The sequence below is a fragment of the Leopardus geoffroyi genome, chromosome A1 (assembly GCF_018350155.1).
Source record: "Leopardus geoffroyi isolate Oge1 chromosome A1, O.geoffroyi_Oge1_pat1.0, whole genome shotgun sequence".
Lineage (NCBI taxonomy): Eukaryota > Metazoa > Chordata > Mammalia > Carnivora > Felidae > Leopardus > Leopardus geoffroyi.
In genome coordinates, this window is record NC_059326.1 from 6320838 (window position 1) to 6343804 (window position 22967).

Below are 22967 nucleotides of genomic sequence, written 5' to 3' on the forward strand. Positions count from 1 at the left end.
ACACATCATTCAGATCGTTGTCTGTATCAATATTTCTTCCTTTTTATTGCTGAGTAGTAAAGCATCGTATGGATTCACCAGAGTTTGTTCAGCCATCCACCCGAATAACATTTGACTGGTTTCTAGTATTATGAATAAAGCCGCTGTGTTCACATACAGGTTTCTGTATGGAAATAGGTTTTAACTTCTGTGGAATAAATGCCCAGGAGTGTTAATTGGCCCAGGGTCCAATGGCAAGTGCGTATTTAGTTTGGTAAGAACTTGCCAAACTGTTTTCCAGAGTAGCTGTACCATTTTTATTTTATATCCGCACCAGCGGTGTATGGGTGATCTGATTTCTCTGGCTCCTCATCAGAATTTGGTATTATTACTGTTTTTTATTTTAACTGCTCCAGTATGTGTGTAGTGATATCTCACTGTGGTTTTAGGTGGCATTTCCCAAACGGCTAATGATGTTGACCAGTGATGTTGGCTATTAATGTTAATCATTGATTGCCATCTGTCTCTCCTCTTTGATGAAATGTTTCCTTATGTCTGTTGCTCATTTTATACTTGTGTGCTTTTTCTTTTAACTGTTGAGTTTTGTGATTCTTTATATATTCTAGATAGGAGGCTTTTGTGGCATGTTCGGTTTCCAGATATTTTCTCCGTGTGTAACTTGCTTTCATCCTCTTAACAGAGTCTTTGCAGCTCAAGACTGCAAAGTTTGATGCTTTTGTTTTTGAAAGTATTTCTGCTGGATGAAAAATTCTGTGTTGGGGATGCCTGAGTAGCTCAGTTGGTTAAGCATCTGACTCTTGATTTTGGCTCAGGTCATGATCACAGTTCGTGGGAGTGAGACCCACATCGGGCCCCACACTGACAGCATGGAGCCTGCTTGGGATTCTCTCTCTTTCTGCCCCTCCCTTGCATGCACGCGCGCGCGCACACACACACACACACACGCACGCACTCTCAAAATAAATTTAAAAAATTCTGTGTGACAGTTTATTTTTTCTCCTTCCTCAGTATTCTAAACACGTCACTCCATTGCATTCTGATTTTCACTATTTTTGATAAAATGTCCCTTTCTTACATGTTATTCTTATTGTGGTTCCCTTTTTCCTATTGGTGGCTTTGGATGTTTTCTCCTTATCTTTGGTTTTCAGCAGTTTGGCTGTCATGTTCCTATGCGTGGTTTTCTTTGTATTTATCCTCCTTGGAATTGAGTGAGCTTCTTGGATCTGTGGGTTGATGTCCTCTATCACAGTCTGGAAAGTTCTTAGACATTGTTTCTTCAGGTATTTATTCTGTCCCCTTCTGTCTTTCTCACCTTCTGGGACCCCAGTTACACTTGTAGTCGAGCCATTTGATATTGTAACACAGATGTTGGGAAACTTTGTTGTGCTTTTTAAATTATTTTTTTCTCTTGACACTTGTAGAACTGTCTGCTGTTTCCAGTTTGCTGTTAAGCACATTGAAGTATTTATTTCAGAAGTTGTAGTTCTCTTTTCTCCCTTTTCTGTTCAGCTCTTTAGTTTCTGTTGTATTCTGCTGAGATCCTTCCCTGTTCGTGTTTACTGCTCATCTTTCCTACAAGATTTTTTAGTACATTGAACATAGTTGGGTCTGCTGGTTGCAGTCCAGGGTCCTATATGGGCTTATCTCCGTTGCCTGTTTTTTCTCTTTTTTATGAATCATATTCTTCCTCTCTTGTTCGATGACTTTCTTGTGTGGTGGTCACTGTGTGTAATGAACAGTGAAGCCTGGAGGACACCACACGAAAAGGGCTTGTCCCTCTTTTGGCCATGCTGCTGACACGAGGGACTGAGCTGGGCCTAGACTTTGCTGTAGCAAGGGTTAGGTCCACTTCATCCTTAGCTGCAGATATTTTGGGAGTGGGATTGAGACATTGTTTCTGGGAGAGCTTCAGAATGATCCCAGGAAGACCTTGGAGATTTCTGTGCTTTAGAGCTAGGCTGCCAACTTTTTTTTTTTTTTTATTAAATTTTTTTTTTTAACGTTTATTCATTTTTTGATAGAGACAGAGCGTGAGTGGGGAAGGGGCAGAGAGAGAGGGAGGCACAGAATCTGAAGCAGGCTCCAGGCTCCGAACTGACAGCACAGAGCCCGAACCGGGGCTCAAACTCACAGGCCGTGAGATCATGACCTCAGCTGAAGTTGGACCCTCAACCGACTGAGCCACCCAGGCGCCCCATAGGCTGCCAACTTTCTGAACAATGACGGACTCTCGGTTTTATAGCTTGGCTGCTAGTTTTGGGGACACTAATGAGTCCTCTTTGCCCTCCGGTCTGTGGCTTTCTTCTCTGGAGATCTTTCTTTGCCCTACTGTTTCTTAGAAGAAGTTTTCTCAGCTCTCCTTTCTTCCTCCTGGTGTTAGAGGGTGCCTGGATATGGAACCTCTCAGCTCTTGTGTTCTGTCTGTATGTGTGCCATCTGCATTATTTGGTAAAGATCCCAGTGGAAGAGTTGGCAGGTGAGTGCAGACTTGCCCTGTGTCTGGGGCTCCTTGAGATTCTAACCCAACATTTCTGCTCATGTGTGGACATCAAAGGTTTATTAACAGTTCAGCTGGTATTTTCTTACCCCTGTTTACGGCAGGTTCTCCTTCCTGGCACTCTGCTGGGAATGAAAACAGTTGTGGGTCCTGTCTCTCCTAGGAAGGCCTTGTCAATATCTGGTATTTACTTCATTTAGCTTTCTTTCTGTTCTGAGCTTTTTTTTTTTATTATTTTTTTTATGGGTTTCTTTCTTTCCTTTTCTTTTGAAACTTTTGGTTTTATAGCTTTCTTCAGTTTATACTCATTATTATGTAAATTTGCTTTATTAACATTTCTTATGAATATGTTTAACATTTTACTAATGAAGCACTGATACTATTTGTATTAATTTCTGATCCTTAGGCAATCTGTTCCCTTAAGCAGTGGTCTTAAAAACCATTCATTTGATTATGTACTTCATAATAAGAAAATGAGCCCAGAGTCCCAATATATGCATACCTTTTTTTAAGTTTATTTATTTTGAGAGAGAGAGAGATAGAGAGAGACAGTCAGCCTGAGTGGGGGTGGGGGGAGGTCAGAGAGAAAGAGAAGGAGTGGAAGAGAGAGAATCCCAAGCAGGCTCCACACTGTCAGTACAGAGGCAGATGTGGGGCTCGAACTCAAGAACTGTGAGATCATGACCTGAACCAAAATCAGGAGTCAGACACTTAACTGACTGAGCCCGCTGGGCGCCCCTGCATATCTTACAAATTATAGATATATACTAGGTTATTAAACTGTATTTTTCCCACGTTTTAAGACCTTAAGCATTATAAGATTCATAAAATTTAAAAATTTTTATATTTACCTGAAATTGTTGACAGTGGATATAAATTTATCTGAATTCATTGCTTTGATGACTGTGAAAAAATTTTAAGTTGATTTCTATAGATGTGTTCAGATTATGATTGTATTTGACTCATGTAGCTGACAAGAGGAAGTTACCTAGACAAAGTGTCAATTTTGACATTGTCTTGTTAGCTGTGAGAAATAAGCCCACTGCTCCAGTCAAAGGAGGGACGCAGAGACTCGGAGCACAGTGAAGCAAGGCTTTAATCAATTGTCTTGCAAGAGCAGGTGTCTGATGGACAGGCATGCTTGGGGCAGTTACAGCAGACAATTTATCTCCTAGTATGCAAGTCCCTCCCCTGGGTCCTCATTGGCTGAGCACTACAGAGGCAAGTCCCTCCCCTGGGTCCTCATTGGCTGAGCACTACAGGGTTACAGCCTTCCCCGGAAGTCGCCTGTGCCCACGTAAGGCAAAAAGTAGTCTGATTGGAACAAATGTACGTTCCTTGAGGTGACACACAGACTCTCAGTCCCTCCTCCCTTTGTTCTTTGGCACGTGCTCATTGCAGAGCCCGTGAACGGAGAGGGGAAGAAGAACCAGGAATCGAAGGGTCTAAGGGTTTGGGACTCCATTGTGTGTGTGTGTGTGTGTGTGTGTGTGTGTGTGTGTGTTGGGGGGGTTGTACATATTTCCAGTAGGTTGTGAACCTACTGTTAACTAGACAGGACCGCTTTTATTTGGTATTTCTGAAAATAGATCATCTCTCTTCCTACATCAGCTTATTCTTGTGTTAATCAATATTTAATCCTTTTGTTGTTGTTCCAGGAGTCTCTTTTTTTTACCCTCCTCTTTCATTTTTGTGAGAATTAGTTTTATTGAAACTGGTTAAAATGACTTGTAATTCCACTTTGCCTGGGCCCCTGTAGACTGAAACCCTGCAGAACATCTCACCTGCCAGTAGCTCTTGGGGCAGGGCTCTCCTTTCCTTATCCCGTAATTGTATACTGTTGGGAGGAAGACGTTCCTCTGCCCTTCAGGATCCTTCTACCTGGACTTAGAATCAAATTGACATGAGACAGATTAACAGGAGAAAATCAAATTTAATAGTGTACATAAAAGGGGAATCCACACAGACATGAAATTTTGAAGACAATGAGGCAACGTGAAGCTTATATGAGCTATGGAGGGGGGTAGGGCCTGAGGATACAAAGGAGAGGAGATCATTAGGGGGAAGGTGAGAGGAGCTAAGTTTGGAAAAACAAGTTGCCCTGTGATACAGATCAGTTTTTTAGGTAAAGGGGAATCTCCCTTAATAGCTCTCTTCATGATGCAGGCTCTCCTTTCCAGTGCAATTAAGCAGTTGAGGACCAGGGAGAGAGCTTTTCCTGCATCTGCTGGGTTTTGATTACCTTTAACCCAAAATAATGTTTATGCCAAAGTGGCCCATCCTGGGGCAGCCTCCCCCGACCACCTCCTATAATACCTTGATACATGACTGCTGACCTGTCGTCCACAGGAAGACACGGTGTCTTACATATGTTAACTATGAGTAAGGCTTATTAATTCCTCTTCTGTCTCCCTATTCATTTTGTGTTTCCATTTCTCCCTGCCCATGGGGGCCCTGCACTTTGTAAATCATTGCCCTAGAAAACTAGAGCCAGTTCTGTATTTGGGGAGCAGCTCTTCCTTTCACATTCTGAGAGCGTTCACTGCCTCTGTTCAGCCAACTTTCCTGTTGATCCTGTTAGAGTAGCTATTCCCCAACCACCCCCCTACCCCTGCCCCTGGCAGGCACATCTAGAGCACAGCAGGATCCTTCTGGAAGTCCTAGGGCAAGCCATCTCTGTGTAATGTCATAGAACGGAAGTGAACAGTCATCCCACGGGATTCAGTTCATTTAGGCCAAGTAGGCAAAATATTTCCAAAGGCATCATCTGCTATAAGTGGGCTGGGAGTTCACCTTGCCTTTGCCACTAAGATGCTGGTGGTAATATTCAGTTATTCCTACTCTCTGAAAAGTACTCATTTGTTAATTGGGGTTTATACCACCTGCCTTCTCTTTGGGCGCTAATGATTAAGTGATGTGCTGAACGCAGAAGTCCATAGTAGATTTCCCAGGGCTCCAACGGCTTTCGGAGGATTGCTGTAGAGAGATTGTGAAGTTTACCTTTCAGAGTGGAGTGCACGGTAAGGTGAGTGGAATGGAAATTTGATAGCTTTCCATTTCCTGACTTTGCAGTGAGACTCTTATTTAATTTCACATGAAAGGGGGTGGATAGTGGTTAACAGCATCGTCTCTGGAAGCAGAGACTTTTCAGGTGGTAATCTCCACTCCATTATGTGTTGTGTGACCCTTGGGCCATTCCCTTCTCTGTTCCCTAGTTTCCTCATCTGTAAAATGGGGATCATGCTAGCACTTAACCTCATAGGGTTAGCATGAGGATCAAGTGAAAGACACAAGCTTGTAGAGCAGTTGAGCGGCGTGCCTGGCTTATTAGCATTGCAGGCCCAGGAAATGTTAGCTAGCCTGCTTCTCCTTTTTTCCTTTCTAAATGTCCTTGTGTGATACAGTCCTGGTTCACATTTCAGCCCAGCAGAGAATTCAGAACACAAACCCTGACCCAAAAAGATGTTTTCAGTAAGAAACCTCACAGTGTTTATGGGAGCGGGGATTTTGTTTTGTTGGGTGGTTGCTCTTGGAGGCCAGATGTTTTCAGCTCCTTTCTGCATGAATTTAATCTCCTTGCGTTCAAGTCGTCAGCAAAAGAGGAGCCGGGGCACCCTCTCTGAATCACTTACTGCCTCGAACAAGATGCAGGGTCACCATTGCCACCGCTCTGGCGAATCTCGTCAGTTTCCCTTGCAGATTTCTGCACACCTTCCCGCTTCTGTCTGTCTTTCCTTGACTGTTGCAGGAATGTGGTAAATAGCGGATTGCTTCTGTCTGTCTTTCCTTGACTGTTGCAGGAATGTGGTAAATAGCGGATTGCTTTCTTGCGGGCAGGGTAGAGACTATCTGGTTGCAAATTCTTGAGGTTGTGGTAAGGGAGGGCCGTGATGTATTGAAATCATATGATCTCGTTAGTTTAATAATATTGTCTTTTTAGTATCTCTGTTTTTTTCTTTTCAGTATTTTTAGGTACAATAGCTCGTTTACTTGCCTTCAGAAGGATTTTAATATTGCTGGCCTCTTTGTTAATAGATTTAAGGGCCATTTGTTTTAAGCATCGAAACTGAAGAAAATAGTATTTAATCTCTTTGCACTTGTGACACATGAAAATTGATACCATTATACGTCTTTGGTACCTGGATTATATAGTAGTTATTTTAGTAAATTTCCATGGCGTTTCCTTTATTTCTGCAGTTGTGAAGGGAGAAAGTAAAACTGGATATGAAACTGGCTGAAGTGCATTGTGGTCTCATGTCTGCGGCCTGCCCCTGAATAGGTTGTTGTCACTTTCATTCTCTCTGTCCACTTTATACGTGGAGTCAGTCACGTAACCGTGACCCCTGTGCCAAAAGGCTCCATGGACTTGAGGTCTGCCTTTGGGAGAAGTGGGCTTTTCTCGACTTGGAGAGAAGAGTGATGTCAGCTCTTCGGGATTATGGTGGGTGGTGGAGAGAACAGAACAGAATCTGGATCTTGGCATCTTCATAGCCTTCGGGGTTGACAGATTCCGCTGGCATTTCATGCAGAATTCCAACCTAACAGAAAACTACACAAGTGAAAGAGCTTTTGTTAAGTAAAAAACCCCCCGAGGATTTCAAACATCAGAATACCTACTGTTGGGAATATCCACATTTCCATGCCTTTTCTCTCAGTGTGTAGATTGGCCATCATCTTCACTTGCAGAAATCAAGCAAGGGCTGGATGGGACACAGCCAGTACGTTGGCCACTTGCCACGGGCATCCGCTTTGTCATTTCTAGACAGGTGGGTGTTAGCTACAGTAACTTGAGAATGAGAAAGCGGCACGTCCTCTGCCTTCACAAAAGCCACGGTATCTGCATTTCTCCTGTGCCATAGCGGCCTAAGTAACCCTGCCCGATTGTGGCGGGGATGCTTCCGCCTCCCTGTTGGAGGACAAGGCCCCGCCAAGTGCGCGACAAGTGCATTTAGCTTTCTGTGGGAGGTGTTTAGCAGCCACCACTTAGGAAGCATCTCTGCCTCCTTGCTGTATTCTTTGACAGAATGGCTCATCCTCCCCTCGTGCTTCCAGAGTGGGGGAGGGCACTGTTGGCCTTACACATGGGGAGACTGAGGCCCGGAGAGTCACAACTTCCCCAGAGTCCACAGCTTTGGGTGGTGGATCCAGGCATGGAGTGCCAGTCTCCGATGGCCACATCTCTGTTCTTTCCCCTTTGTCGTGCAGCCGCTGGTCCTCAGTGTGCGTTTTCTCCAAGATCACATTGGATGCCACTAATCACATGATTACTACTTAATTACTAGGAGACAATTTAATGCTAGAAATATTTTCAGTGGCAATGAGTTACTTTCTAGGTGACTGAAATTTTATATAATCATTTTTGGGTGGTGATAATTCCCCCCCGCCTTGTGTTTGCCTTCTGTCACAAGCTGTGGTATTCTTGTAGTCTGGTCTGGTGGTGAGCCATTCAGCCATTCCCCAGTTACTTTAGATCCGGTGTCCATTAGGGTGACCAGAGGCTCAAGGGAATTGAGCGTAGACGTGCCGTAAAATGTTATTGCTGTGTTTGTCCGTCTTCTGTGGACGCACAGGGTCCCCCGTGGGTAGAAGTTTATGGACCCATTTGTTATATTAGCTGGTACTATAATTTATCCTGGGGTGGGGGGGGCGGGTGGAAACGGGGGAAATGACTGAAGGTACTTGTTGAATGGCACGTGAAATCTTTGTGTCAGGTTTAGTGTTACATAGCTAGCTTTGAAATATATTTGGATTTGGGGATATGTAAAGATTGTCATGGGAATGAAGAAAAAAAAAAGCCTCTGCAATGCAGCACTTACATCTGCCGTTTCCATCTGATAATGCACAGATTTCCCAAGTACTTTGGTGCGGTTAGGTAAGAATTCTCTTTGTCCAAATTGAAGAGTCAGCATAGGTAATGAAGCCGAATGGTAATCCTGATTTGGTTATGATCTGTTTGGTTTCCAACAGGATGTTGATTGCTGACGGGGCTGCGCTAATGTTTAGGATGAGTTTGAAGAGGAAGGATATAAGGTCAAGGGGAGTGAAGAGTCACTGCCGCGGGTACCCGTGTTACTTTCGTCTTTCTCTCGAAATAGCTGTGGACATGCCGAATCCAGGTGCAAACTAAAGATAAAAAATAAGGCAATATCCCTCTCCTGACCGCTCATACAGAGGAGGCTCAGCAGGTCCCTGTGTAGGGGCCTGGACGGTATCTGTGGCAGTGGGTTTGCTGTGGTTGATAGGATGGGTTCGAAAGTCAGGGTCAAGAGAACCCAGGTGGGGCTGGAACTTAGGAATCCTGGCGTGAACAGAAAGCAGGTGAATATGGGAATCAAGGCAGGTCACATCAAGGAGATAAAAAACCCAGACAGGCAGCCGGTGAATCAGGACCTCAGGAGCTTATGAAACTGAGCAGTCAGTCGGAAACCAGGGCAGTTTCTAGTTACAGGAGAGCAGAAGAGACTCATACCTGTTAAAGAGGAGAGCAACTTTAATCACTGTTAAGAAAGCCTCTTTTTTATTTATTTATGATGGCCAGGGAACGGCTTCCGGGATTTTCTAATCTAGTTGCAAGTGATGCCGTAGTTGGGAAGTAGGAGAAGAGAGACTTTGTCTACTCGATGATTCTTTGATAGGTGGTGCGATAAAAAATAGTTCAGTGTCTGCCTTTTTTATGTACATGATTCTAGACACGAAGAAATATAAGATTCTCGAGGTGATTCTAACGGAGTTGAGAAGACAACAGGTGGATCCCAAGGTCAACCACAATGGGAAGTAGATGTGTTGGGGAACACCCGGGTAGTACTCTCCTTGAGCTTTGTTGGAGTTGGAGGGAAGGGGTGACCTGGCAGGGCTGGGGCGGGGGAGGGTCCAGGAAGCCGGTGAAGGTAACAGAGTGTGTCCTTGCAGGAGCTGAGTTTGGAATACAAAGTGGGATTAAGGGTGAGGAGGATGGGGGCGAACGGCCCTCCCACCTTCATGTGCTGTGTCAGTTTTTGAACTGGTTCCCTAGTTTGTAAAATGGAAGTAATTCCTACCTTTCCCGTTTGCGTGAGGATTATTGTGGAGATTATGTATATGACGTGACTCATGTGAAAGCACTTTGTAAATGGCACCATGGGTTCAAATGTAAGTTGTTATTAATAATTGCCATTTGTGGGGTGCCTGGGTGGCTCAGTCGGTTAAGCGTCCCAACTCTTGATTTTGGCTCAGGTCACGATCTCACAGTTCGTGAAATTGAGCCCCGTGTATTGCTGACAGCACGGGGGCCTGCTGGGGATTCTCTCTGTTCTCTCTCTGCCTCTTCCCTGCTCGCACGTGCTCTCTCTCTCTCAAAATAAATAAATAAACATTAAAAAAAAAATAATTGCCATTTGTAGTTGGAGAGCCTGTTGGAACACGGCTGGGCTTTGTTTCAATTCATTTATCACATGTAAATGACATTGCATTCTTCAATCAAAGGTGTTTCATGAAGGTCATGATTCAATGTAAAGGGAAAGGAGCTGTTTTTAAGCAAGGTTAGTTTATGTCTGAGATTTCATGTTAAGCTTATAAATGCATAATTAATATTGAAAATTAATGTTTAATGTGCATCTGAAGTGTTTTACGTTTTTGGTTAATAAAAAGAGGAGATATATTTCAAGAGTAAGTTACTGAGCTGTGAAAAAATAGAAGTCCATTTAGTAGCAAAATTACATGATGCTTCTCATTCTACATTCTGAAACAGACTATTTTTAGCATCTCTTTGAATCAGTGATGAATTCCAATTACAGGATTCAGTAATTAAAGCAGAGAAAAATATATAACATCGTTTAGGCAAGAAAATCTTTCACTTGAATTGGATCTGTTTCAAGTTTTAAGCCATTATGTTCAGGGGCCTCCCCGGAATCATTGATTTGTCATCTTTGTGGGGTCACAAGCAACACGAAAAGTGCCAGAACATCAGCCAAGGACAAAGTGTCCCACTTTTAAGAAAAGGAGTTTAAAAAATTCTGCAATTCTGGGATGTCTTAGCGGGTGCGAGTGTTGTGTCTCTGTTGTCTGCAGAATTCTGGAAGAAAACTTCAGGGACCCCTCGGCCTCACCCTGTTGTCCCTCCCTCCTGTGGTCAGCCCACTCCCCGACCAGGACCTCTGTCCCTCTGTCCCCTGCATCTGTCCTGCCTGCTCCTTTCCTCCTTCCAATCTCTGGCTGCTTCTGAGTGTCTCGAAAGAAAACGGCATGATGGTACCACTCCACATTTGTATTTAATGGTTGTAGATTGTCCCATAATGTTGCCAAACAGCTTTTAAAAAGCTTGTTCCTAGTCAGCAATCTTTCCTCAAGCCGGAAGCCTTATTTTATCTCCAGCCAGTTATTATTTATCTTTTTATGCCCCTTGCACAAAAGCTCATTAACCATTTGGCTGAATTGAAACGCGTGTTCTGTTGACCCCAATTCTCCTCTTTGCTTGGGTAAAGCCCAGCACTTAAGGTGGTGACCCACGGGGACAATACAGGGTCACTAGACACAAGCAAGTCCAACTTTCCCGGTCAAAGTAGGTCAGGAAGAGGCATCGCGATTTTTTTTTTTTTTTTAACCTAGGCATTCAAGAAAATTCACTTATTTGGCAAATGATTTTTGAGTGTGGGCCGTGTGCCAAGCACTGAGCTAGGTCCTAAGAATTTTAAGATGAAAATGAAAAAATGTTCGTAGTGAAGAGTTCAGTTAGGGGTCAAAAGTGTTGGGGCTCACAGGTGGCTGTCTGGGGCCACACCTCTCTGCCATGAGCATTAAAAACATGACAAATAGAAAATAAAAAAAACTTAACATTTGCATTAGGCAGAAATGTCATACAACTCGATAATCCGTTTTTCCCCTTTGAAATCGGATGCTGTTTATCGTGAATTTCTGAACATTTCAACCTCGAAATTCTTTTTTTTTTTTTTAGACTCCTGTTTTTTAATGTCTGTTTATTTTATTTTATTTTATTTATTATTATTATTTTTTTAATGTTTATTTTTGAGAGAGTGAGAGACCAGGGGAGGAGCAGAAGGAGAGGGAGACACAGAATCCGAAGCAGGCTCCAGGCTCCGAGCTGCCAGAACAGAGCCTGACATGGGGCTCGAACTCAGGAGCTGTGAGATCATCACCTGAGCCCAAGTCGGACACTTAACAGACTGAGCGACCCAGGCTCCCCTCATATTTTTCTTAATCCTGTTTGCACATCTCCTTAAATAATTATTTTATAAAATGTCTATAGTTGGTAAGTTTCATAAGGCTTTTATGACTTAACATCATTTTAAAAAATTTTTTAACGTTTATTTATTTTTGAAGGAGAGAGAGGCAGAGCACAAATGAGGGAGGGGCAGAGAGAGAGGAAGACACAGAATCCGAAGCAGGCTCCAGGCTCCGAGCTGTCGGCACCGAGCCCTACGCGGCGCTCAAGCAGGGCTCGAGCTCACAAAATGGTGAGATCATGACCTGAGCCGAAGTCGGACACCCAACTGCCTGGGCCACCCGGGCGCCCCTGAATCTCTAAATTCTTTGATCTCCTGGTGGCTCGGTGCATTCTGTTGTGATAATTGTAGTTCAGGAAGTTTAAGCCCAAATAACCTGCCCGAAGTCTTGGAGTGTGTGAGTGGGGAAGTCGGTTGGAGTCAATTCCGGCTTGAGAGCCCCCCCTGCACCCTGGCATCCTGCATGGCGCCTCTGGTTGGTGGGGGTGGACAAGGGAGAAGGGGATGCTACCGGGAAGCCGAACGATGCTTTGCAGGGGGCCATGAGTCGGCCCAGTAGGAGAGCCAGTAACCGTGGAGAGGCAGGTGTAAAGAAAGGCAGGGGTGGACGGGTCGGGGCCCCATCGCAATTTGAGAGACGTGGAGGAGGCCACCCTGCCAAAGGGCTGCCTGGGAATCGAGCTCCGGAGGGGTGGGCCAGTCCTGAGCAGGAGTGTGCCCGGCGTGGCGGCGGCGTCCGGAAGAGAAAACCGGTGGAGCAGACTGGCAGGCTGGCCGCCTTAAGGGGAGGGGTGTGCTGCCTCCCTCGGGCGACATCTGGTGTGTGGTGTTCTGGGCACTGCACCTCCCAAAGCACCGGCCGGAGGGCCCCTGGGAGAGGCTGGAGGGACTGGAGCAGTTAACTGTCCCCTCCGATGCTTGGAAGCTGGCAGAGCTGCGGGTGTGGTAGCCTCTGCCTGGGCTCGGCGGGCGGAGCAGAGCATTGGTTTGAGGTTAGGAAGATGCAAGCTTCAACTGAATAGAAAGAAAGGCTCGGGGGTGCCTGGCTGGCTCAGTCCATTGAGCGTCCGGCTTCGGCTCAGGTCACGATCTCGCGGCTCGTGAGTTCGAGCCCCGCGTGGGGCCCTGTGCTCACAGCTCGGAGCCCGGAGCCTCCTTCGGATTCTGCGTCTCCCTCTCCCTCTGCCCCTCCCCTACTTGTGCTGTGTCTCTCTGTCTGTCTCTCAAAAATAAATAAATGTAAAAAACAAAAAAAGAAAGAAAGAAAGCCTCATGTCAAGTAGTGTTTCTTAATGCGTGGGGTTACGAAATCATGGCTTCCCTCTCCCTGAGCAGTGTTCTAGTAGATGCGTTCACATGGAGGGGGGGGTGCTCTGGACCCCTTCTAACGCTTGCCTGGGAGTTTCCCGTAGCTTCCCTGGAGACAGGCAGGCAGATGCATACTTTTTATTTTGTGAGGAAGCTCTGGATCTGCTGCTCAGGATCCTGACTTCCTCGTGATGTCCTGACGTTCCAGCGATGATACGGCATTTATCTTTTTATTCCCTTTGCGTAGTCTGTGCATCTCAGAAGACAGTAATCAGTCTCGTGGTGTCACTTTGAGCCCCAGGCGGATTTGAAGGCTTTTCTTGTCTATCGCAGCTGGCACTAGCCTTCTCTTCTCTCATAGCGTGTCACCCGTGTCTCTCTTGCCACTTGGCGCTTTTGAACTTGCGGTGTGGTGTCTTGCCGTGTACAGCCTCACCTTCATCTGACTCATGGCTGTGTTTCTCATGCACAGTAGGAAGAGAGCAAATGTTTGGATGGATCGATGAGTGGTTGATGTGACCCCGATCTTTATCAGGGCTATTCGGTTCCTTGACCATCGTTAGCCCAGAGGTGTGGGCCCGCTGTGGATCTCTGCAGAAGTCACGTTATATCAGGAATTGATCACTCCTCGTGGTTTCCTGGGTAGTTACGCTGTTCGTTAAGTGAAGGGGAAGAAGATGCTGTCTTATGACCCTCGTATTTAGGTCCGGGGTAAGTCCTTTCTCAATGAGCAGATTACTCAAAACCGGGCGAAGTTTTCATCTGCGCTCATCGTTAACGTGGTTTTGTTAATTAACGAATGAAAGTGAACCTGGCAGAGAGTGTGATACACGTAGGGGTTCAGTGGATGGCAGTCGGCTGCAGTTACTTTTGTTCTACTCATAGCAATATCTCTTGTGCGGCTTGTTTCACATTTTTTGTGTTTATTTGCTCTCCCCCCCCCCCCCCCCCCCCGATCAAGCTTCCCGGAGGCCAAGACCTTGTCTTGTTACTTAACGTTTTCGCTCTCCCTTCTGCAAAAGAGCCCACTAATACTTTGAATTGAACTGTGGGGCCAGCCAAGCGTGTCCCTGTTGGCTCTGATTTCAAAGACGGAGGACTGTTGTGGCGCTGGGACTTGGGGCACAGGTATCCAACCCGAGGGGCCAACGAGGGGAAGCACAAGACTTCTGTGTTAACCGTGTTGTTACACACACGATTCTAGCTAAAAACACTCATAATAGACATTCTGATGAGATCTGTTTGTCTGAAGCTAACAGAGGCTGCCGGTTCTCAGGTGCCCAACAGTCTTGTAAGTAGAACTTTGTATGTGAGTGGTTGTGAACATGGATGATGTGATCTCATGGAGAGGGAGGAACGTCGAACTGGAGTGTGGTTAATAAGGTAGCACGGGGAAATGCGGCAGGGAAATCGCTATCTGGAACACCCGTGGGTATTGTATACCTGCCAGCTTCTCATTTCTGGAAAACTGGAATTCGGAAGCTTAAGAGGGATGGCAAGGACCAAAATAGTAAACAAATCCTAGTACAATCAGATTAGGATAATATTGGCGGATTAACGTTGGTCATTTGGACACAACCTGTTCTCAGGTTTCTGAACAGTATCTGTTTTCGTGTCGCAGAGTTATTTATCTCATATTGACTTGGATGTTGTGGATAGCTACGATAAAAGGGCATGTTCCTAGGGACAGCTTTATTATCATTGACCTTTTAAAATGCTCCGTGGGACAAAATGAGGTGTTTCGTGAGATAAATTCAATCCTTGGCCCCAGCAGAGTATAGAGGAATGTAAACTGAATGTCAGCTGAACTGCGTAGGAGGTGAGCGGACTGTAATATATTTGTAATGACCTGAACTCATCATAAAGCTGTTTGGTCCTCTCCTCCTCCCCGCTTCTTTCTGTTTTTAGAAAAGGACACATTTTACGAGACAGTTATTTATCCTGGCTTGATTATCCTGGGTCTGGGATTATTCCCCAAGTTATGACTTGCTGTAATTTCATGATACCCTTTTTCTTTCTTCTTTTTTCTCTTTTTGTTTTGTTTTTTTTATACTGAAGAGCATAAGGAATTTTAATTTAGCAGTATTTCAAGAATTAGACTGAGGTTTGGAGGCAGCACGAGTGCATTTTGCTATCACCATACTGAAAGCAGTATTTGAAACCTGAAGGGGCAAGGGTAGGTACCTCCTTGATGGGATTTTAAAGGGAGGAGTCCTTCAAGGTCACCCTGTTCCTCTTTTCATTTGCTTATCGTTCGCCTATTCAACAGATATCTGAGTGTCCGTATGTCTTTCTCTTGGTATTCCTTTCCCCAGATACTGATGGTAACCCCTCAACTCAGTATCTCAAGCCTGAAGTGTTAAGAGCTACACTGTTGAAGCCGTTAGCTGCTAGCCACGTGTTGCTGTTTAAGTTTGGTTAAAATGAAATAAAATGACAAACTCAGATTCTCAGCCACACTCACCACATTTCAGGTGCCCCATCAAGTGCTCTATGTGTGGCTGGAGGCTGCCATATTGGATGGTGTTCATCTACAGGACATTTCTGTCATTGCAGGGGGTTAAGCTGGACCGTGCTGTCTTCGCAGCCCTCAACTCTGCCTTCCGAGAGACATCCCAGCATCCCTTCTGCTTCGTTGCCTGATACCTATGTTTGTCAAGTGCGTTCCCTCTAAAAAATTCTCCCATCTTATTACTTCAGGTCCGCATCATCTGTCATCTGGATTAAGGCACCTGTGTTACCAGGGCTGCGGTGTCTTCCTGCCACTCCCTGCCTTGCGCTTTCTTAATACCATGTGTATATGTTGATCGCGTGGAATGCCAATTCCTTTTTTGTGCAGTTTTCTTCTGGTGGACCAAGAGGTTCTTGGGGTTGCGGGATTGGGCTTTGATCTCCCCGGGGTGGGGACACACAGTGCCTAGCACGTTACTACAATAGATAACTGTTCATTGAGCAGCTAGAGGGCTGAATGGATTGGTGAAGGAGGCTGTTGCATTCTGAAGGCTAGGCACAGTTGGGCTGCATGGAAGATAGAAAAGGGCGATCATACTGGGGGGCCATTATGGACGCAGGCCCATGGGGCGGAAATTAAAGCACAACTGTGCTCCTAGACTGTCGCCACGGAGAGGCAAGCATTTTCAGCACCACTTAGAGCTTAACCATGGGACATAAATAGAATTTGAATTCTGGTGTTGCATATAAATGTGTTTCCCTGCGCTTGCTAACACGACACCTCTAAGTAGAGGTGCTGGCTTTCACGCTTAATAACCTTAAGCGGTAGCTTCCGAGGAGTTGAAGATAGGCTCTCCTGTAAAATTAAGCAACACAGTCACAAAGCCCAGTTGATTCTTCAAGACTTTTACGGTTCCCGACTTAGGTTAGACATGGTAGCTGCAGAAGAAGAAAGAAAACTGCATGTGTACGTGTTCAAAAGGAGGCTGTCCCCTACCGCAGTTCGAAAGAGTGACTGCAGCCAGACGGACCTGTCCTGAGTCCGCTGCTTCCAAGCTGGGTCATCCTGGGCACGTCGCCTTCTGGTCCTCGGTTTCCTCATTTTTTGATGGAGATAGATGTTACCTGCCTTGTGAGGATAAGTTAAAATACCATGTGACACGTGAGCGCTGTGCTGAATCCTGAGTAAACCATTCACCAAGTGATAGCTAATAACAGATTAATAGTTACGTAGCATTTCACGCAAATGGGAAAATTCATGGTTGTGTTTCTCAAAGGAAGAATTCACACGTGATTGCGCTCATGCAGGAAACATGCATATGGGACACTTTCCTTCCCACTTAGCTAGGTAGGACCATCTCTAAAGTGAAGTGCATGGTTACTTTGAGAATCATGCAAGTAGGATGATCTGGCAGAGGTAAAGTTTGGCCTGGATACTCCGAAACCCAGGGGTAATTCTCTGCGTTTGGAAATAAGGTGATCGCCAGTGGAAACTGCTTGGGAAAAACTCACTTTTCTCTTTCATTCTGCATAATCAAGAGCATGCCGTACAGCTGCTCCTAAGGAAGGAGAAGAAAATCATGTGCTGCTTTTAATTTTAAGTAAGCAAACCAGTGGGACGTGTCTAAATGAGAGTATCATTGAACGATCTGTTTTCCCCACTTTCAAAGCAGTGGTGACAGTCTCATCTGGGAAGACTCCGCTGGCCGACAGATCATTCGTGCACATCCAGAGAATCCTCTTTAGTGGATTTCAAGTTGCTTTCCTCCCACTCAGACATTGCACACTGCTCCTTCCCTGTGCCTACATGACCTTTGCCTGGCCTCACTCCTCCTGAGGACTCTTTGTCCTCGGAGAAGCTGTTTGATGATATGCTCCACTCCCTTCTGGACTCGCTCTTGCTTTCATGTGACTATCTTATTGTAGCATAATTATCGGTATGTATTGGCCTCTGTGAGTTCTTTGACGAGCATTTCTGTATCTGCAGTGTTTTTAAATTTTTTTTTTCAACATTTATTTGCTTATTTTTGAGGGACAGAGAGAGACAGAGCATGAGCAGGGGAGGGGCAGAGAGGGAGACACAGAATCCGAAGCAGGCTCCAGGCTCCAAGCTGTTGGCACAGAGTCCGACACGGGGCTCGAACTCACAAACCGTGAGATCATGACCCAAGCCGAGGTCGGGCGCTCAACCCGACTGAGCCACCCAGGCGCCCCTGTATCTGCAGTGTTTAAAGGGACACTTACTCATACAAAATGCCTCGTAAAGTTTTGCTGAATGAATCAATAATGATATTCACTAACTTTTTCTTCTGTGTGTTGTTCCTAAGTAAACCATAACTCTTGTTTGGGTGGGAAACTATACCATACATACTTACTGCTACCTCCTGGGTCTAGCACATTGATAATAAACAATATTAGACTGTTCTGTAGTCTTAACGGCTCTGAATATCTATTATCCTGGAAACACTTTCTAGACTTGATTGAGCAAGTATTAAATTTGTGTTGTTACCATTTTATTCCCATACATTCTAGTATTTATAGGTGACCACCAGGATTTCTATTGAATTTAAATATTTTTGTGTGAAAAATTAATACAAGCGCTTTTATATGAGAGAGTTCTTGTGTGAATCATCCGTGTTCAGTTCATTGTAGGCATTAATAAAACCTTAAATGTATGTGTGCAGAGCCTATGAACTGAGCAGTTCGGTTGAATAGACTTGTAATATACTTGGCTTTTTGTTTTTCTGCCCTGTAGCTATTCACTGTGATTTCTTCAAGTTAATTTCAGAGTTTATTCCAGGATAGGGAGTTGGAATTATTCAGGAACTCACATACCTTATTAGCTCCTTGCTTAAACTCATTAAAAAAAAAAAACAAAAAAAACAAAACCTAGCTCTGGGAGTAGCACTCCCTTGATGAAATTGTTGACATGTGAAATTGAAATTTAAAACTTTCTCGAAGACTTGAATGCATTTTACTTACTGTTATTTAATTTTTTTTTTTTTTTAGTTTTAATTCTGATTGCTGTACCATTGATATCTGAGCCAAAGTGGTGATGCGACTACCCGAGGGACATTTCTGCAACCCGTAAGCCAACACTTATACGGTAAGAATGTGTGCCTCTTACACTTAAAGCCATTTAATTTCTGTAACATTATAGTTTAGAATTTTAATTTAAAATAGAATAGTATAAAATAGTCTCAGATTTTAACATATTAAGTATTAATGTATATTAACATAAAAATTAACAGCAGATAATATTTTGGCACTTTAGATCCTAATCAACAGTTGGATTTGAAAGAGAAAAATATAACTTGATCTATCAATTTCATATTAATTTTTGTGTGAAAAACACACTGCTATATAGTTTATGACTAAACTGGGGTCTCGTTTTCCTCCCTACATGTTTTGCCTGTTTACTTTTTATTTCCCAGGGTTTAACCATTCTGATTCAGAACCATTCAGATTCTTTATTATCTGAATCTTGTTAATAATGAATGGATATGAGATGTCAAGATAATCAAACCGAAACCTAGTTGGAATTCACCACAACTTAACTTTGAACTAAAGTGGTGTTGATTCTAACGGTGGCTAAAATGAGGTTTTGAATTATTTAGGGATTTAAATGATCTGTATTCCTCTATCTTCAAGGGATAATTCAAGAGGAATGAGACACGGCCAACCAGGAAGGAGAGTTATTCCTTTGAGCTGCATTTTCCTTGTACTGAGTGTCTGTAATTTGTTTTATAGAGTTGTAAAAAGCAAATGAGATGATCTATGTGAAACTGGCCTTTTCTTCCTTTTTTTTTTTTTGGAAGGGTAGGGGGAGAATAACAAAAAGTCTTGATTTTGACGTGGGATTTAGAGAGAACACACTGCTCTTCTATCCTCTAAGTTTTTTTAATGTTTATTTTTGAGAGAGAGAGAGACAGAGTGCGAGTGGGGGAGGGGCAGAGAGAGAGAGGGAGAGACACACACACACACACACACACACACACACACACACAGAATCTGAAGCGGGCTCCAGGCTCTGAGCTGTCAGCACAGAGCCCGACACGGGGCTTGAACTCATGAACTGCAAGATCATGACCTGAGCCAAAGTAGGATGCTTAAAAAACGTAGGATGCTTTTTTTTTTTTTTTTTAATGTTGCTCTTCATATCCTTTAGAGGAAAGGGTACTGGAAGACCCGATCTCCAGTTTGGTCTCAGTTTGACTGTGGGCATATCGTTTCGTGAATTTACCATCAGAAAATTGAATTTGATTTCCATACTGTCACCTCACAGGTGACTTTTCACGAGTATGTCTGTGGTTTTTGACTACAATGAAACTAAGCCAGAAATCAGTATCAGATTATCTGTGAAATCTCCCAAGTATTTTGAAATTAAATACCACCTTCTAAACATCCCACGGGTCAAAGAGGAAGTCGCAGAGGAAATTAGAAAATATTTTGAACTGAAGCACCTGGGTGGCTCAGTCGGTTGAGCGTCCGACTTCAGCTCAGGTCACGATCTCCTCTCATGGTTGGTGAGTCTGAGCCCTGCCTTGGGCCCTGTGCTGACAGTACAGAGCCCGCTTCGGATCTTCTGTCCCCCCTACTCTCTGCTCCTTCTTCACTGGTTCTCTCTCTGTATCTCAAAATAAAAACAAACTTCAAGAAAATATTTTGAATTGAATGAAAATGAAAATACAACACATCTAAATTTATGGGATGCACCTGAAACAGTACTTCTTTTTTTTTTTTTTTTTAATTTTTTTTCAACGTTTATTTATTTTTGGGACAGAGAGAGACAGAGCATGAACGGGGGAGGGGCAGAGAGAGAGGGAGACACAGAATCGGAAACAGGCTCCAGGCTCTGAGCCATCAGCCCAGAGCCTGACGCGGGGCTCGAACTCACGGACCGCGAGATCGTGACCTAAGCTGAAGTCGGACGCTTAACCGACTGCGCCACCCAGGTGCCCCTGAAACAGTACTTCTAGGGGAAATTCACAGTGCTAAAGGCTTCTGTTAGGAAACAAAAGTTTTAAAACAAAAATCTAAGCCTTCACCTTAAGAAATTAGAAGGCAAAGAGCAAATTAAACGCAGACCAAGCAGAGAAGATACGAAAGATAAGAGCAGAATTCATTGAAACAGAAAACAGAAAAACTGTAAGCAGTGAAACCAAAAGCTGTTTGTTTTTTTTTTAATGAGGTCAATAAAATTGATAAACTTGTAGTTTTTCTCTCAGGAAAAAAGAGAGAGAAGGCAGAAATTTCTGATATCAGAAGAGAGAGACCATCAATGTAGATTCTACAAAAGGAAGTTAAAGAGAATATTGTGAACCACTTAATATATTTGATTACTTAGATAAATGGACATACTTCCTCAAAGACGCAAGGTCCTTAACCTTACTCAAGAAGCAGCAGATAATCTGCATAGCTCTTTATTCAAGAAAAGGAATTTGTAGTTAAAAACCCTCCCCCAGAAAGAAAGCTGTAAGCCCAAATGGTCTACTGGTGAATTCTACCAACCTTTAAGAAAGAAATAATACCAATTATATACAAAATCTTTAGAAAATAGGAGGAATGGAACACTGATTTATTTTATGAGGCCATTATTACTCGGATATAAAAAACAAAGACATTTCTCAACAGAATATTAGCAAATTGAATAAAGTTTATATAAAAAGGATGATACATCATGTCCAAGTACCATTTATTCCAGAAATGCAGGATTGGTTCTTCATTTGAAAATCCGTCATATAATTCACAGTATCAAGAAATTAAGCAGAATTTTTAAAACCTGTATAACCATCTTAATAGATACAGAAAGAGCATTTGATATTATTTATCATTTATTCACGATAACAACTCAGAACAGTAGGAATAGAAGGGAGCTTTTTCAAGTTGATAAAGGTGTCTGTGAAAGACCTACAGCTAAGAATTATAATTATTGATGAAAGACTTCATGTTTTTGCCTGATTTTAGCTCACTCACCGTTCTTAGAATTGTCCTAGTGAGTGCAGTAAAGCAAAATCAAAAACAAAAACACACATATATATATCCATATCCATATACACATATATATACACACACACACACATATGTGGATACATAATATATTATGTTACATATAGCATATGTAATACGTATATATAATATATATGAAAAATATATAAAATATATATTTATAAATATATATATGAAAAAAATATATATATGTGAAAAATTAAGGTCCTATGGCAAGGGACCTGAGAAATGAGCTTCTGGCCTTCTAGCCTCTGATACAGGGAAGGGTACAGAAGAGGTGGGAATAAATGTTAATACCAGTAGACCGTATTTATTACATTTTGGTTTCTGTGATCGTGATGTAAAAATCATAAGAACAAGGCCACATTTATATGACTTGTGGTTTTAAGTTACTGTTTTCTCTAGAGTTAAAAGTCAGCATAATCTGTTGAGAGAGCTGTGGTTCAGCATTTTCTTCTTTCTGTTAATCTAGCCAGAAAGCTTTGTGTAGTACTTGAAAGTTATGCCTTGGTTTCACCTTCATTACATAACTTACTCTTTGGTTTAAAGAAAAAGACTGAAACAGTGCTAAGATGTTCTCTTAAATTCTAAGAGGGCCTATAGAATTGCTTGTTGAATCTGTTACAACTATCATATATCTTTGGATGAGTGAAAATTATTTTGTATGCTTATTGTATATATCTTAGAATTTGTTGACATGTTTTGCATAATAACGTAAGCCACATATTACGCCTGTTGATTTCTGTTAAGTAATTTCCCTACACATACTTTTATGATGGGTGGCAGTTAAGAATTGAGGGAACCCTGAGTCCTTGTCCCATTTGCCTGGGACCGTTGTATGGCAAGACATTGTGTCTGTGGATGGTGTTACTGGAATCATTTCTAAGTCTCTTGCAATCAAATAGTTTCTCAGCCTTAGTGGAATGCTTATAAATGTAAACAAATATTTAATAACTGTGTGCAGTTCCATTTTAATTACAGTTGACCCTTGAACGGTGCAATAGTCAGGGGCGCCGACTTCTGCACAAATTCACACACAACTTTTGATCTCCCCCTCCCCCCCCCAAAAAATTTAACTACTGGTAGTCTTGACTGGAAGCCTTCCCAATGATATAAATAGGTGATTAACCTATATTTTGTGTATTATATGTATTATATACCGTATTCTTACAATAAAGTAAGTTAGAGAAAAAATGTTAAGAAAATCATAAGGAAGAGAAAATACATTTACAGTAGTGCACTATATTAATTGAAAAAAATCCACTTATAGGTGGACTATGCGGTTCAAACCCATGCTGTCCAAGGGTCAGCTGTACATGTTATCGGCCATATCAGTTGGCATGGCAGAGTGGCATAGTAGAGGGAGTGTAAGTTTAGGAGTTAACAGAAAAATTTGGGGTTCAGATGCTAAAAACCTACAGGCTCTAAGCTTTTGAGCAAAATCCAGTTCAGTCCTTGATCCCCATTTCCCTCCTCTGTAGAAG

At 43.2% G+C, this 22967-nt stretch overlaps 1 protein-coding gene across 10 annotated transcripts in view; it reads left to right on the plus strand.

Annotated features, from left to right (window-relative positions):
- Positions 1-22967, plus strand: part of WASF3 (WASP family member 3) — a 135805-nt gene that overhangs the window by 42841 nt on the left and 69997 nt on the right. For 3 of the 10 annotated variants that reach the window (XM_045461601.1, XM_045462362.1, XM_045461940.1), the window contains exon 2: positions 18484-18580. The gene's annotated coding sequence lies outside the window, so the exon portion shown is untranslated. Of the gene's footprint in view, positions 1-13467; positions 13735-14631; positions 14843-15081; positions 15200-18483; positions 18581-22967 lie in introns of those variants that run through there. The other 7 variants (XM_045461856.1, XM_045462105.1, XM_045462284.1 and 4 more) reach the window with 7 other exon arrangements.